The 15,234-nt window shown below is 39.5% G+C and overlaps 1 long non-coding RNA gene across 1 annotated transcript; it reads left to right on the forward strand.

Annotated features, from left to right (window-relative positions):
• The first annotated feature begins 4,554 nt into the window (after nt 1-4,554).
• Gm14661 lies at nt 4,555-13,442 on the forward strand. Its single transcript, XR_878120.2, has 4 exons — nt 4,555-4,649; nt 8,756-8,858; nt 11,602-11,687; nt 12,241-13,442. It is a non-coding gene; the product is annotated as a predicted gene 14661 (long non-coding RNA).
• Nucleotides 13,443-15,234: the final 1,792 nt, after the last annotated feature.

The raw sequence follows: 15,234 nt of genomic DNA on the forward strand, positions 1-15,234 counted from the left end.
CTTTTTAAAAAATACAACAGCTGTGGCATGTTGAATGTTGAACATGCATTAACCCACTCTAACAGCACTGGGATATATGTTACTATTATCCCATTGAATATGAAATTATTGACACTATAGAGCTTACTTAAGTAAGCACCCTGAGGATACCTAACTTGACTCATAGTAGAATCAAGTCATAGTTGGAACTCAGTTCTGCTTGACTTCATGGCTCATGCTTACAAACACAAGATATTGCTATCTAAATTCTCCATACAGACACTTTTATGGCTCGTGGCCACCACTGTCTTTTGTAGACTGATCAAATGGTACTTTAGGTCTCCTAACTGACTCAGGCAATAAGAATGGCACATAGGCAGCTAGCAAGTGCCACAAGAAAAGCAAAACAGGATTTAATATATATTTAATAAAATATACTTTTATTTAATAATAAATATTATTAATTAAATAACCCATATATATTATATCATATATTTAATATATATTAATATACTATTTGTGATATTATGTAATTATGCATTTCTAGAATATATAAATGTATATATTTTGATATTTTATTATTATTATTATAAAACAGGCTTAGGTTGAGTTATTAGGTTATTAGGTTATTTGCCTGGCATGCACTACCTTTGGGTTTCAATCCTCAGTACCAAATCAGCTAGCTGTAATTGTGCACACCTCCACTTCTACACTTGAGGAGGCAAGAGATCAGAGTTCCAGGAAAGCCTATGTTACATGAGTACTTGTCTCAAAACAACTTTGAAAGAAAAAACAATAAAATAAAAACAAAAGTTACAGTAGTAGTTCCCACATTAAGGCCATCTTGAACCAGGAATGTCTTTGAGGTTAAAAACTAATAGGAGACCTTTGAGGAATTAAATGAATCCATAAGAGAAAACAATTTCCTAGCACCAGAACTCCCATGGATTCCATTCAGAGTCCCAGTCTCTGATTCCCAGAGTTCTCTAGTCATATTTGACAAATGGTTGTTCATCCAAGCGAAGTGACCTGCTATTCAGTAAGCCATATCTTGGCCCATGGAGAAGGCAGCTCATTTTTTCTCCTTGGAGATCTATTCTCCCTGTGTCCATATAGTATCACAAGTAGGGTTTATATGGGCCTTTCACCCTAGCAGAGGAAGGACTAGCTCTTCCAACCTGCCTAAAGGATCTTTCTTCCTCGTAGAAAGATCTTAGAAGGGCTCCAAAAAGGTTTATTGCTCTGAGTTACGCTTGCTTAAACGACTCTGAAGTGCTGCTTCCTCTTAGGGATGTCAGCCAGAGAGCAGGAGACCCATTTACATCCAGAACTGCATTGAAGCTGCAACAAAGACCAATTAGTCTTGATTATGCTGGCTGCACTGGGAGGATGACCGTACTCAGACCACCAACTACTGCCACCAAAGTGCTTATCCCGCCCAGGAGTCAACTCCTGTCCCTGTTCCTGATCCAGCTTCACATGACCTCTGGGGTCAGCGCTCTCTCTCTCTCTCTCTCTCTCTCTCTCTCTCTCTCCCTCTTCTCTCCCTCTTCTCTCTCTCCTTTTCCCCTCCCCGAGTCTCCCCCTCCTCCTTCCTCTCCTGCTTACTTTCAGTCCTGCCAGATTATGAAGTACACAGCTTTAGCCCCATTGTATCCTTTCCCTACCCTGACCAAAAGCTGTTCTTGTTATGAAATGAGACCATGTGTAGCCCAGCCTGGAAGATTATACGTCTAAAAACAAGCCCTGAGCAGGCAGAGGCAGGAAGACTGCGATGAGTTGCAGGCCAGCCTGGACTGTATACAGAGACCTTATCTCAAAAGGCCAAAAAGAAAAGAAACCATTCAACTTTTGCTGTAGAAAATCTACATGATGTCATTGTAATGTGTTTTGCCTCTTGGTGACTCATTTAGAGAATTCGAGTCTAATCTTCAGATTACAGTTCTGTGACGAGAAATGGATTTAAGTTGTGTAGTAATGTCTTTCACTTCAAAACATTTTTTGAGTACTTACAAAATAGAGTGAAACTTGAGGGTCTGGTTGTTTAAGATGTAACATCTTCCTTTCTCAGAGCTCAATGCCCAAAGCTAACAATATAAAAGCTCATGATAACTGCTTACTTTCATTCAACATTTATTATGTGCCAACTAAGTGTTTGATCTGCTTTTGTTTTTTTTTTCTTTTCATTTCCAATATGCATTTCTTTTATTCAAAGATACAATGTTGATCTGTGGGGAATGAGCCTGTTTGTCTCCATCTGTCTCCCTATTTAAACCTAAAAATAATGCAGGTGAGGCACAAGAAGTGCCTGGTGAGAGACAGTCACTCTTACCCTTTAATGTAAGCTGTGGCTTCTCAAAGGCGCTGTTTCCCAGCATGCTTTCTTACAATCCATCAATACTCTTAGGTGGACAAAAACCAAGACATCACCATGAGTTCATTGCCTAGATAAAATATGATACTTCTATCTGCTTCTTAACCCATATGGACTCACAGCCCTTTATGAACCATTGTGAAATTAGAAACTTTAAAAAGCCAATATCATTTTTCCAAAATTACTTTGGCAATGGATAGAAATTGCCATGAGACTATGAGCCATTTTTCCACATTTTATAGTTATGTATTTGTCTCACTGTGCATGTACTAAGGTGCTCCTCTCAGGACAGTATTCTGAATATGCTGGGAGCTATTTTGTTCCATGTAAAGTGTATACTCTGCCTTCTTTTTTAAACTTATCACCATCATCATTATCATCTGTATGTGTGTTTGCATACGCGCACATGTGTCATCATCGAGTGTGTGTGTGTGTGTGTGTGTGAGAGAGAGAGAGAGAGAGAGAGAGAGAGAGAGAGAGAGAGAGTGAGTCAATACACATGTATCATTGCATGAGTGCACGGGTTAGAGGACAACTTTTCAGCAGTTATCTTATTCCACTGTGGACCCCAGAATTGGACTTGGGTCCATAGGCTTACAAAGGAAGCATTTTTACTCACTATGCCATCTGGTCAGGTACCAGGAAATCCATACAATCTTTGAAGTCCAAACTTTTCTGAATTTCAGAATTCTCATGGTCTCAATATTTAGAAGTGAGGAAATTCTGCAATTATTGCATCAATATTCTTTTATTTTTGCAGAGGAGGATTTGAAACGAGAATCTTAGTCTGTATCCCAGGATATTCATAAACTCATTTTGAGGTCAAAAGTGACCTCAAACTCATAGCAATCCTGCTGCCTCAGCCTCCTGAATGCTAAGGTTATAAGCTTGAGCCACTCATCTAGCTTGTTGTTTCCTGTCCCACTGCAACTCATACCATCCTGTCCTAGAAGCATCAGGATTGAAACCCAATTTTATTTGTCATCAGGCTCCAAGCTGGTCATCACTGCACTATGCCAGCCTTTTGTTAAAAACCAGGAACATAAAAAGAATTGCAGGCCAAGAGTTGTAGGGGTCCTGAGGAGGATAAGGGGCCTCTCAGTGGGGATTTAGTTGGAGCTCTTGGAAGGCCCAGTGAGGCAAACCGTGTTCCGGACAGGGAGAAGCTAGATGTCAAATGGAGAAAACAGGTGAGGGCGAGAGCACACAGGCCAGGATCTCCAGGGTGAGAAGTTTAGAAGCAAACTAGCAATGTTTCCCTGGTGCATCCCCAAGCACGCATTGGACATCGTGTTTCTGTTTCACCTCAGAGGAGGGAAAGTAAGACAAGGACATCCTCACTGAGGGCTGCATTTGTTTTCTTGTATTATGTTATTTTTATTAAGCATATCCACAGGATATGTGGAAAGGCAGTGAGGCAGTCAAGAAGGGCAACAGTCATAAAGATCTATAGCTCTAGCAGTTGTGCCGGCCTTTGTTGCTCCTTTGTGAGCAGGGTTAAAATTTAACCAAGGCCCTCATGCCTCGCTGCAGCTGGCAGAGATTCAGTGGGAACTGGCCGGCACCCACAGGGTAAGACACAGTCCCTCCCTCCCTCTACGCTTCAACAGCCATGTTCTCCTCTTCCTATTTGGAATCCTAGTATAGGTCTTAGGGGGATCCATCCATTACCAGGAATTTAAACCTAGAATCTAAATATGTTCTTTTTTTGTCATGAATAATCGAAGTTCTAAATTAATATTCTAGAAATCAGGTCCAGTTCATGAGTAGTGAATTGAGTGTGCCTAATTACATTTTATAGTCATTTAACAGCTGTTAATAATGTAATTTTGTGTTATGCCCAATTTGCACTGAATTACTTTAATGGCACACATTGTATTTATTTTCCTTTTGATGAAACAGTAATCAAACACTGGAGAATCAACTTGGACATAGAAAAAAAATATTTTTACAAGCTTGAAGAAAATTGACTTACAAAAAAGAAAAGAATAAATCATATCCTAAAACTTAAGTAGTTTAACACACATGAATGCATTTGGTTTCTTTGTCATTTCTTTTTATTAAAAAAAAAAAAAAGAACGTAATGAACACATGCTGCTTCTTTCCCATCCAGGTCTGTATTGTCTGGTGTAAATCAAGTGTTTGCAAATACACATCTGATTGGCATGTTAATAAGGTTCTTCCTCTCTAGATAACCTGGACGGAAGAAGTCAGATTGATACCTTTCTACTCTCTGAAGGAAAGAGACACAGCACCCGTATGAATACACCACTCAGTGGGAACATTCATTTCCAAGGTGAGACTGGAGCACAAATGCAGCCAAAGTCGGGAGAGAATGGGATCTTGAAGGAAAACAGAGAAGGTAGGGCAGGATTTGTCTCCCACTGGTTAGAAGAAACTTCTAGGTAGAATTACTGGGGAGAGAAGAGGGTCAGTGCTGGATTTAAAAAAAAAAAGGCGAACAATTGGAATGGTGCGTTTTGGAAGGCATATTTTGTATGTTTCCATTCAATTGAAGCTCTTAAGGCGCAGCATCTGATAGTGTACCCATAGGTAAGTGATTTCTGTAGCGCCACAGATCAATGGCCTTTGTATTTGAAGTGAGATACAAGAATGGAACAAAAAAAGGAGTTCTGTCTATCAATACTGGCTGTCATCTCTCCAGCCAGGGCTGGGCCTAGCATTCTGTTTTGCTTACTTGCCTCCTAGGATCTACGTGGGTGGAACTACAAATGGATGGGCTCTGTCTCCAGAAGAGTGGTGGCTGGTCTGTGCTTTGTCAAGAGTAGGAGGCTAATTTCATCCTCATTATTTCTCAGGCCCCATGTGTCAAGGAGGGAGGGTGGTGGGAGAAGTCCACCCTGGCTACAGGCAATAAAGAGAGGAAGGAGGCAGTGCCTGTGGAGCATTCAAAAACAAGAGGAAAACTGAATGGCACTCAGCTTTTCACACTCACCCTATGCTAGCCCTTCCACACAATGCAATGAAATTCTTCCCGCAGGGCCTACTGTTCCCACTGCTGAGAGCTACTGAGAGCTCTGTCGGGAGTGGGGAAGGACTCTGAGCCTCATAAAGTGAGAGACAGTGGTCACAAGCTGTCCAGTCTGCACTTTCTTGTACCAGGAGGCATCCTTACAGTATTCTGCTTCCTGCTCGACTTCTTGTTTTCCCTGACAAGCAGCTAGCCCTTCTGTGTTCCTTCCTCTTGCAGGATTCTTCCCACCTCAGCAGCTTGCTCTTGCCAGTGCAAAGCGGGCTTCTGTCCCTGCCAGGATCTGTAGATACTTATTAGCTCTTGAAGGGTGTTGTGGCTCTTTTAGTTGATAGAGCTTTCTGTTGAGGAATTTTGGACAAAATGACAAGGAGTGGCTTCAGGATATTTAAGTGGACACAACCCAGTGTCTTATGTATGGTAGCACACATAACCTTTAGATCTTTTCAAAGGAAAGTCTTTAGGAATTGGTAGATAAAAGAGGAGCCTGGAGGCTTAACCCTGGGGACCTCGAGGTCTAATTCAAGTGCTAAATTCTTTTCTCCTGACCAATTCTTCCGGGCTATTCAGACTAGGACACAGTTAATACTTCGTTGTAACTGTGTAGTGAATGGTTATAAGAAAAAAAGAAGGAAGGAAGAAGACAGGAAAGGAGGAAGGGGAAAACACTCTAGATCAATGTCTAGACTTCCGAATATTATGGCACCAGAAGTAAGCACCTAGGTTTAACCAAGGATGCCCTGGGAGCAAACAGCCCACACCAATCAGGAGCAGGGACTGCAGTTTGCAGAGACAAGATAAACTTCAGAAGGGTCATAAAATCCCGTGCTCCAGGCAGGAGCAGACACTGGTCTCCTATATAGCTCAATATGAGTCACAGACTCCAGCAACAAAGGACTCTTCCAGTGACTGTATCTGCTATCACGTTCTCCTGCCTCTGGTCCGATTCTGAACGGAGTGGCAATTGAGTGCCTGTCATCCTGGTTGACCAAGCCAAGCGCAACTGAGGCCACTGCCAGTTAACTTCGATTTGCTCTCAAGGGGCATCACTCTCACAGAGCATCTGCTGAAGAAACAAAACACTCACCAGCCTTCCCCACCAGCAGATGACATGCACTGAACAAGGGGACTTGCAAGCCACTTTGAGTTTCAGCTTCCCACACTGTCTGTAACTGAATCTTGCCTCCAGACATTGGTAGTGTTATTTAGAGCGATATTGTGAGGTTGTTGATTTGTTTGCTGTGAGCTGTTTCCATTTTCTGATGTGTGAAAACTAAACTTGAATTTGAAAAAGACTCCTGACTGACTGCCTCTCCGTGACATAAACTGTAGGTTGTATTCGAGATAGCTAATTTGTGTGAAGGAGCTAGGATGAAGGTCAGTACCTACATTTGAGTCAATAATCCATTCTAAACCTATGCAATTGCCTATGTCGTCCATAAAAACACAGTAGTGTTACTTAAAAAGCCCTTCCCCAGGATTCTTTTTTTTTTTTCTTCCTTTAGTGCACTTTAGTTAAATTGAATAATCTTTGTATGAATCTATCTGGTTTGGGGTCACAAATCTCTCTTTTAATATAGAAAAAGCAGAGAACTCTTTGCGTGTGTGTGTATGTGTGCATGCCTACATGGACATCACACTTGCGAAGGTTAGAATATCTTCACAATGAGGTGAGAAGGCAATATGTCTCTTGCTTTCCTGCCTCTGGCTAACGCTCCTGTCTCTACTTCCCATGCTGCCATAGGAGTGAGTGCTGAGATTAGAGGTAGGTCCCACCACATTCAGCTTTTTATATGTGTTCTGAGGTTGAACTCGGGTTCTTAGGCTTGTACAACAAATATGTGTATGTGATGAATCATTCTCCCAGTTCAGTCACAAATTTCTTAAGAGCATGGGAAATCAATATTAAAGAAAGAAAAAAGGGAAGAAATGTAAAGTGGAGAGAGGAAGAAAGGGAACAGGAGGTGGTCGGGGTGAAGAGGAAGGCACATCCAAGATATAGATACAAGCAAATATCATACTACATCTTATTCATTTGCGCAATTAACTGCTAATAATTATCATTATAAAACTCTAAAGTAAACTATGCTTACTTTCTTAAAACCCACACATGCACAAATCCTTTATAACAAATTACTCTCTACATGCAATCTACAGATAGCTTTTAATTTACTTTAAATTGTTAGATGACTTATACATAGTACAATGTAAGAACTATGCAATTGTTCTTATATGTTATTGTTTAAAGGGTATTAAGGAAAGGGCCAGCCGGGTGTGGTCGAGCACGCCTTTAATCCCAGCACTCGGGAGGCAGAGGCAGGCGGATTTCTGAGTTCGGGGCCAGCCTGGTCTACAGAGTGAGTTCCAGGACAGCCAGGGCTATACAGAGAAACCCTGTCTCAAAAAAAAAAAAAAAAAAAAAAGAAAGAAAGAAAGAAAAGAAAAGAAAAGAAAAGAAAAGAAAAGAAAAGAAAAGAAAAAAACCATTCATATTAAGCAGAGATACCATATTTTTCTAAGTATTTTTAATCCTTGGTTGGTTGTGTGCATACATGCTGAAACTGTAAAAGAAGGGGCTGAATACATGAACAAAATCATCCTTGATGAGCAGTATTAGTCATGAAAGTCACCATGAAGTACTGGACATGCCTATTGTTGCTGTTGACACAGTTCACAGATCCCGAGGATAATGGAGAAAAGGACAATTCTAGAAAGACTGCCTAGAAATACAACCCCCCACAAAAAGGTGGCAGAGGTAATGTTCTTGCAGTCTGTTGTAAATAGGCATTGTGCTTCCTAAGGAATCATCTATATGATAATACACTTTTCTGACTACATTGGCTATCTGTTTTGATAATTCTTCTGAAAAAATGCCTTCACATATAGTTAAACTATTGCAAAAATCATCTTTCATGAATGGAGGCATATGCCTTTCCCAGTCTTTGGAAGGTAAAGGTAGAAAGACAAGCCACTCAAGTTTGTCCTCAACTACATAGTGAGTTTGAAGCAACCGTGGGTTATATGAGACACTATCTAACAAACAAACAAATGAGCAAACAACTAGAAGACTTTGCTTCATGCTCATCTCTTCTGCTCAGTAGCTATCAGACTTTGGACAAGTCATTTTCCCTCTGAGCCTTACATTGCTTATCTGTAAAGTAACAGTGACCTTGGATTATCTTTCATCATGAATTATTCCAACCTATATGGTTATGCTAATTCATGCAGCCCTCTACAACTGCGGGTTCCACATCTGTGGAATCAACCCACCTCACATTGATGAGGCTATTTATTTCCAGTTTGTGTAGGCTTTAGCCTATCTCTTCAATGGCTATACAGTCTCAGTGACCTACTACTCTACTGTGAAGCCTGGCAATGTATCAGAATAGTTTTTTTTTTTCTACATGTAGCACAGGAGGACTTAATTTTGGGACTCTCCTGCAATCAATTGCAAGTGTACTTTCTTCTCTTCTGTTCTCAGTCACTCAGCACCAGGTACACAGGATCTAGCAGGTGAGTCCAGCTACCTTGGAGATTGTTGACAATATAATGATTAATCTTCACCATTAACTTGATTGGATTAAGAAACTTCTAGATTCAGATTTGCTTGTTTTTGTGAGGGTGTGTCCAGAGAGAACTAATTTAGGGAAGAAGACTTGATCTGAATCATGGGCTATGGTCCCAGACAGAATAAAATTGGTATTAAAATGTCAGTGCTCACTTTTCTCTGCTTTCTGGTTTGTAGAGATGTGAGCAAGTCTTCCAACATACCTTTCTCACTATAATAAATTGTATCCCTTCAGACTGTGAGCTCAGATAAATCCCTTCACTCCCTTAAGTTGCTTCTTGCCATGTATTTTGTTATAGTAGTGGCAAAAGTAACAGACTAATTTTACAGTTAACTGTGCCCCATCAAACGGAGTGACAGTATTTTGCTTTTGGTCTTGCTCAGTCTTTGGCTGACTCAGTCTTTGGCTGTCATGGCATTCTTGTGCATCAGTGGGGCATATTTCAGACTGGGAATACAATTAGCAATGTTGTGTCATTGACAAGCAATGCAACAACCAACAGCATTTTGGTATTGCTTCATATCCGAATTGCACAGATAAGTTCTCTGTATTTGAATGAAGTTAGAAATCAATTACAAAAGATATAATTTATATTATGCTATTATAAATGACTGAAACTTTTAATATGGCATTTACACTAGCAGCTAAAATTATGAGATACTTAAGAATAAATTTAATGAAAACTGGATAAAACTTCTACAGAAAAATCTATAAAACATTATTGAGAGAAATTTGAGAAAACATAGATAAGAGGAGATAAACAGTCTTTGTTTAGGAATTGAAAACCCTATTATTGTTAAGATAATTGTTTCCCAAATTAATCTATCCATTCAAACCATAATCATGAATGTGTTTGTAGACATGTTGATATAAAATCTCTATGGAAGCCAGCAGTAGCTCTGCATAACTGTAATCCCAGCACTTCAAAAACTAAATCAAGAAGATTTCGACACAAAATGAGCTCACTGCTATTTTTGAGATTTTTTTCTCATATTGCTTTGTTTGGGAGTTTTTCTTTACCTTATTGGTCTTTTGCTTGTATGTTATGGTTTCTAATTTTGTGTTTTTCTATTTATTAATGTGTATGTATATGTATATCTTTTATATTGTGTTTCTTATGCTTTTTCTTTTTTTAAGTTCTGGGTTTTTTATTTACCTTTTTGTTTTCTAAAAAGAGAAAGAAAGAAGGTATGGAGTTGGATGTGTATGGAGCAAGGGAAGGATAATAAGGGAGGGGAACTAAATCAGAATCTATTTTATGAAAAAAATGTTTTTTTAACCAGGCAGAGATGACTCACACCTTTAATCCCACCACTTTGGAGGCTAGATCTCTGAATTCGAGGCCAGGCTGGTCTACAGAGTGAGTTCCAGGACAAACAGGGCTACCCTGTCTCAACATCTCCCCAAATAGATTTAAATAAAAATGCATAAAACTAAAAGGGAAACTATCTGAGAAGAAAAGGGGACCAGTGGGTAAGCTAAGGAGTGAAAAATGGGTAGGGGTCAACATGATCAGTGTACATCAAGTGCAAATATAAAAATGCCACAATGAAACCTATTATGATGTACAACTACTATATGATAATAAAAAATGAAAACATAATAAGAGATTTTGAGTGAGTTTGAGGTTAAACTGTATAATGTACCTAGGCTGTATCTCAAAGAAAAATATCTATGGATATCTTTACATAAAGAATCTGCAATTCCCAACACAAGCTTGAAAAAGAATAGTGTTTACATTTCCATGTAAGCTTGACAACAGATAAAACAAACTTAAACTTAAAGAAATAAAACTACAGATTTACAGTATCTGGTTTTAATAAATCACAGTAGAAAACCTGGATGTTGTATAGAAAGTATACCTTAATCTCTAACTCACACTGTACTTAAAATAATCTGAAATTTATTGAAGATTTTAATGTTGAAACTAACACCAGAAACTTCATTACTTTGGGGTAGAAAATTTCTTAGAGGACATGAAAACAATTAGCCTAGCAAATTTAGCAAAATAGAACATACCCAATTTAAAAGATTTGCTTATCAAAAATAGTTATGTCAGAAAATAGGCAATCAAAAGACAAAGAAATATATATGCATTATTTATATAATATTTACAAAATCATGTACATGTATGTGTCGAAATACTTTGAACTCATCAATAACCCCTTAAGGTATAACTGTCAATAAATAATTAGATTTTAAAAATTACCCAGTGGCAAAAGGATTTGAACAGAAAATTAATTTTAAAAAGACAGGGGAACTTCAGCCTAGTACATGAAAAGGCACACAGCATACTGACCATTAAGAAAATGCAAATTAAACCACAGTAAGATAATACTTCATATACAATACCAATGTTAAAGAGACTATGGAACAAGTGGAACTTGCATCCTTTGCTGTCTGAGTAGTAAGATGTTGTACATGAGCCTGCCCTTTTCTTAGAACGTTACACATATCCTCTCACCATGACTCAGACTTTATCCTCCTAGACATTTACTCAAAAGAACATACATGCCCACAGGATGAGTTGAACACAGATTTTATGGCAAATATATACATACAAGGTAAAAACTAAAAGCAACTTAAATGCTATTATAATTATTACTCTCGACTGTCAACTTGGTGAGCTCTAGAATTGCCTGGAAAATGGACTTCTGAACATACCTAAGAAGGGTTGTCTTGGTTAGGTTTATTGCAGTTGGAGGACCCACCCTCTGTGGATACCAGCACTCCATGGCTGAAATCCTGGACTGTGCAATAAGATAAAATCAAAGTGAGTACAAGAATTTCTTACTCTCTAAATACTGACTGTGGATGTAGTGTGACTAGATGATTCAAGCGCCTGTTCTCATGGCTCTCCTGCCCTGCTGGTCTGTACTGTCAGACTGTGAGCCAAAATAGAGCCCATCTCACTTGAGATGGTTTTGTCCTGTATTTTATCATGGCAATAGGAAGAGTAACCAAGGCAGAGACTTGGTATTACAAAGGAGAGCTGCTTCAGGATACATCTGGCCATCTAGCTTGTAGATCTTTGGAACAAGTTTATAGTGGGAGTATGAAAGTAGAACTTCAGACTAGAAAAGACATTCTAATCAAAACTTAATAGGCCATTTAGGCGAGACCCTAGGAGGCCAAGAAGGCAGAGAGAAGCACAGATAATGGAGACCTAAGGAGGTTTTAGAGGGGAACCAGGACTCTTATCAGGAATTGGGATTGGGGCCATTTGAGTGACACTTAGCCAAGAATCTGGTTTCATTCTGCCAATTTTCTGAGAACTTGAATAAACTGAACTTAGAAAAAAACTAATGGATTAATTTGTTTGACAGAGAAAATTTCTAGACCGAAGAGTCTTTAAGCTGATGGCAAGCAACCAGCTGGAATTACTGAAGAGATGAGCACTACTGAAAAGAGACTGCCTACACTGAACTAGGACAGCAGGAATGGTGTCCTCAGGATAAAACAGAACCCAGTGGGGGCTCCATCCTGCGAAGATCCAAAGTCATTTATAAGAAGACAGCTTAAACTGAAGGGGGTTCCCTGTTCCTCAAAATCAACTACCCAGGAAAATGTTTTGCCAAAGTCAGCACACAGAAGCTGATAGAACTGTGCTCTGGTGGGTGAGACGCAAGTACATCTTGACCTGGCAGTGGATCTTGGAAGTATGGCTTACATGGTACTGGTATTAGAGGCATGAAAGATGGAAGGTTGAAGGGGTCCAGGAATCTTGCTCTATGGTTCGAGAGAGATGATATGTCAGGCAGTATGGGACAATATTGGAATTCCTGCTAAGAGGTTCTGAGAAGTCATTTCATGAGGCTATGGACATGAAGCCTGTTAAATGGAGACCATGGGGGTGCCAGAACTGTGGCTTACCCATCAAGGAAAGCTTCAGAAATGGAATAGAGCCATCCCAAAGCCAAGAGAGAATGTGTGTTGCAGACAGCCAAGCTGGAGAGATGGAGATACCTAAGGCTTTTGGTGTCCATTTGATTATATCAAAAATCCTAGTTGACCAACACGAAGGTGAAAGGATTTTGTGTTCACCACAATGGATATTGGTTTTGGGCTGGTCCAATTATTCTTTGCTATACCCCAATTGTTATATATTGGAATGGGACTGTTTATTCTGTATCATCGTATGCTGGACTATGCAACTTTGTTTGTTTGTTTGTTTTAATTTATAAACACTCACAGTTAAGAGATTGTCTGGAGTCTCAGGTACGTTGCAGACTTTGGATTTTGAAACTGGATTGTGTTTTTCATTGTGAGATGGCAGGAGCCTTTGGGGAGGAGAGGTAGAAAGTTGTGCTTTAACAGGCTGCATTTTGGTATTAGGTTGATGACGGGTGAAGTGATTGTGTGAGAATCTGGAATCATCCGAGAGATGAGCATACAGTCATGCCTGTAAGAGAGGGTTTTGATGAAGTCAATATGGTTTGGGAGATGGCACCATTGTGAATGGCATCTCTTGGGATGGAATCCTGAACCATATTAAAAGGAGAACACATTCATCCCTCTCTTCCTCTTGTCTGCAGAGGCAATGCTGGACATAAGCATGTATCCCTCTCTTCCTCTTGACTGCAGAGGCGATGCTGTCAGCCACCTTCTTAAGGCTCTTGCAGACATGACTTTCCTGTCCTATATCCTTGAACTGTGAGTTACAATAAACTCTTTTCAGTTAAATTGATTTGGTCAGGGTATTTCATCATGGCAACAGGAAATTTAGGACTCACCAGCAGGGAAATGAAGAAGCAAGTTATATAGTTATATGCTATGATACTATAACATAATAGAAAGAATTGTTATGCTAGTATATTAAATTAAGAATACAGTGAAGGAAAGAAACCTAGTTAAAAATATACAGTGTGGTTCCATTTTATGACTTTTGTTTTGTTTTTGTTTTTTTGTTTTGTTTTGTTTTGTTTTGTTTTGTTTTGTTTGAAAAAAGGTCTTACAAAGCTCTGGCTGTCCTAGAACTCTTTAGAGCAAGCAGACTTTGAACTCACAGTGATCCACCTGCCTCTGGTTCCTGAGTCCTGGTATTAAAAGCATGCCACACTGGGCCTCGTTTTATGACTCTTTTAAATTAGTTTTTTGGTTTTTATTTTAGGTGTGTTGGTGTTTTGCTACATATATGGCTGTGTGAGGGCATCAAAGCCCCTGGAACTGGAGTTACAGTTATGAGCTGCCATGTGGATGCTGGGAACTGAACTCAGGTCCTCTGGGAAAGTAACCAGTGCTCTTCACTGCTTAGCCATCTCTCCAGCCTCTCATTTTATGACTCTTAAAAATAGTAAATGTATTCTGTAGTGAGAGAGAAAAATCATTACCTTTGAGGAAGTATATTTATTCGGATGAGAACTTTCGGGAATGTTAAAAAATAGCCTGTACCTTGACTGGGATGGTACTGAGATGGCTGCATACATTTTCCAATTCTCAGTAGACTTGAAATTTAGCATTTTAAATACAGTAATTAAATTATTCATCAATAAAATTATTAACAATTTTAGTACAATGGCTAGGCTCAAACTTGTATTGATCCTCCTGACTCTGCATCCCTAGTACTGGACTTATAGGTACGCACTACCACCTTGCCCAGTTGAAGAATTATTTTAAATGATGTTGACATAGCTTGACCTTATTTACTACGGGTGGTTCCAGATGACTTTTAATTGCTGTCCAAAAAAAAAAAAAAAAAGAGGAGGAGGAAGAGGAGGAATCACCAATCTGGTGAGCACAGAACTTCTTGTTCCCTGACCCTTAGAAGATTTGTCTAGGTCAGGCCAGGTGCCTCCATGTGAAGCCTAGCTGCTGTTACCATTGCCATCAGTTGCTCAGCTGTCTCAAGTCTGCCAGCCTCTCAAAGATTCGTCCCTTGTTTCTAGGTAGTGTCCCTTAGAAGTAGTTCTATTTCCCGGTGCATGGAAGCAGAGAAGAGCAGACGTAGGGCATGCTTTCTCTCTTCTGGCTCAGAAATAAGATGGCGCTGTGACTGTCCTTTTTATGTTTAGGAGGTCTGGGAAAGCTGCTGTATTGTTTCCTGCTTCCCAGAACATACCACTACTTTCTTTTAAACTTCAGGTCTTTGTACTTGCAGTCTCCCTTATCAGGGATATTCTGGCGCTCAAACCTCAATAGCATGATTAGCTGCCTTCCTGTCCTCTTAGTTTGAGAAGAAACTCACATTTTCACAAGAAGACTAACTTTTTACAGCTTTTCCCAAGAATTTGTTTCATGAAACCAATTCTTTTATGACGCCGATTACCACTGCAATTAAAAATCTTATGTCACTGAATTGTAAAGTTCTATGAGGGGGACAG

The sequence above is a fragment of the Mus musculus genome, chromosome X (genome assembly GCF_000001635.26).
Source record: "Mus musculus strain C57BL/6J chromosome X, GRCm38.p6 C57BL/6J".
Classification (NCBI taxonomy): Eukaryota; Metazoa; Chordata; class Mammalia; order Rodentia; family Muridae; genus Mus; species Mus musculus.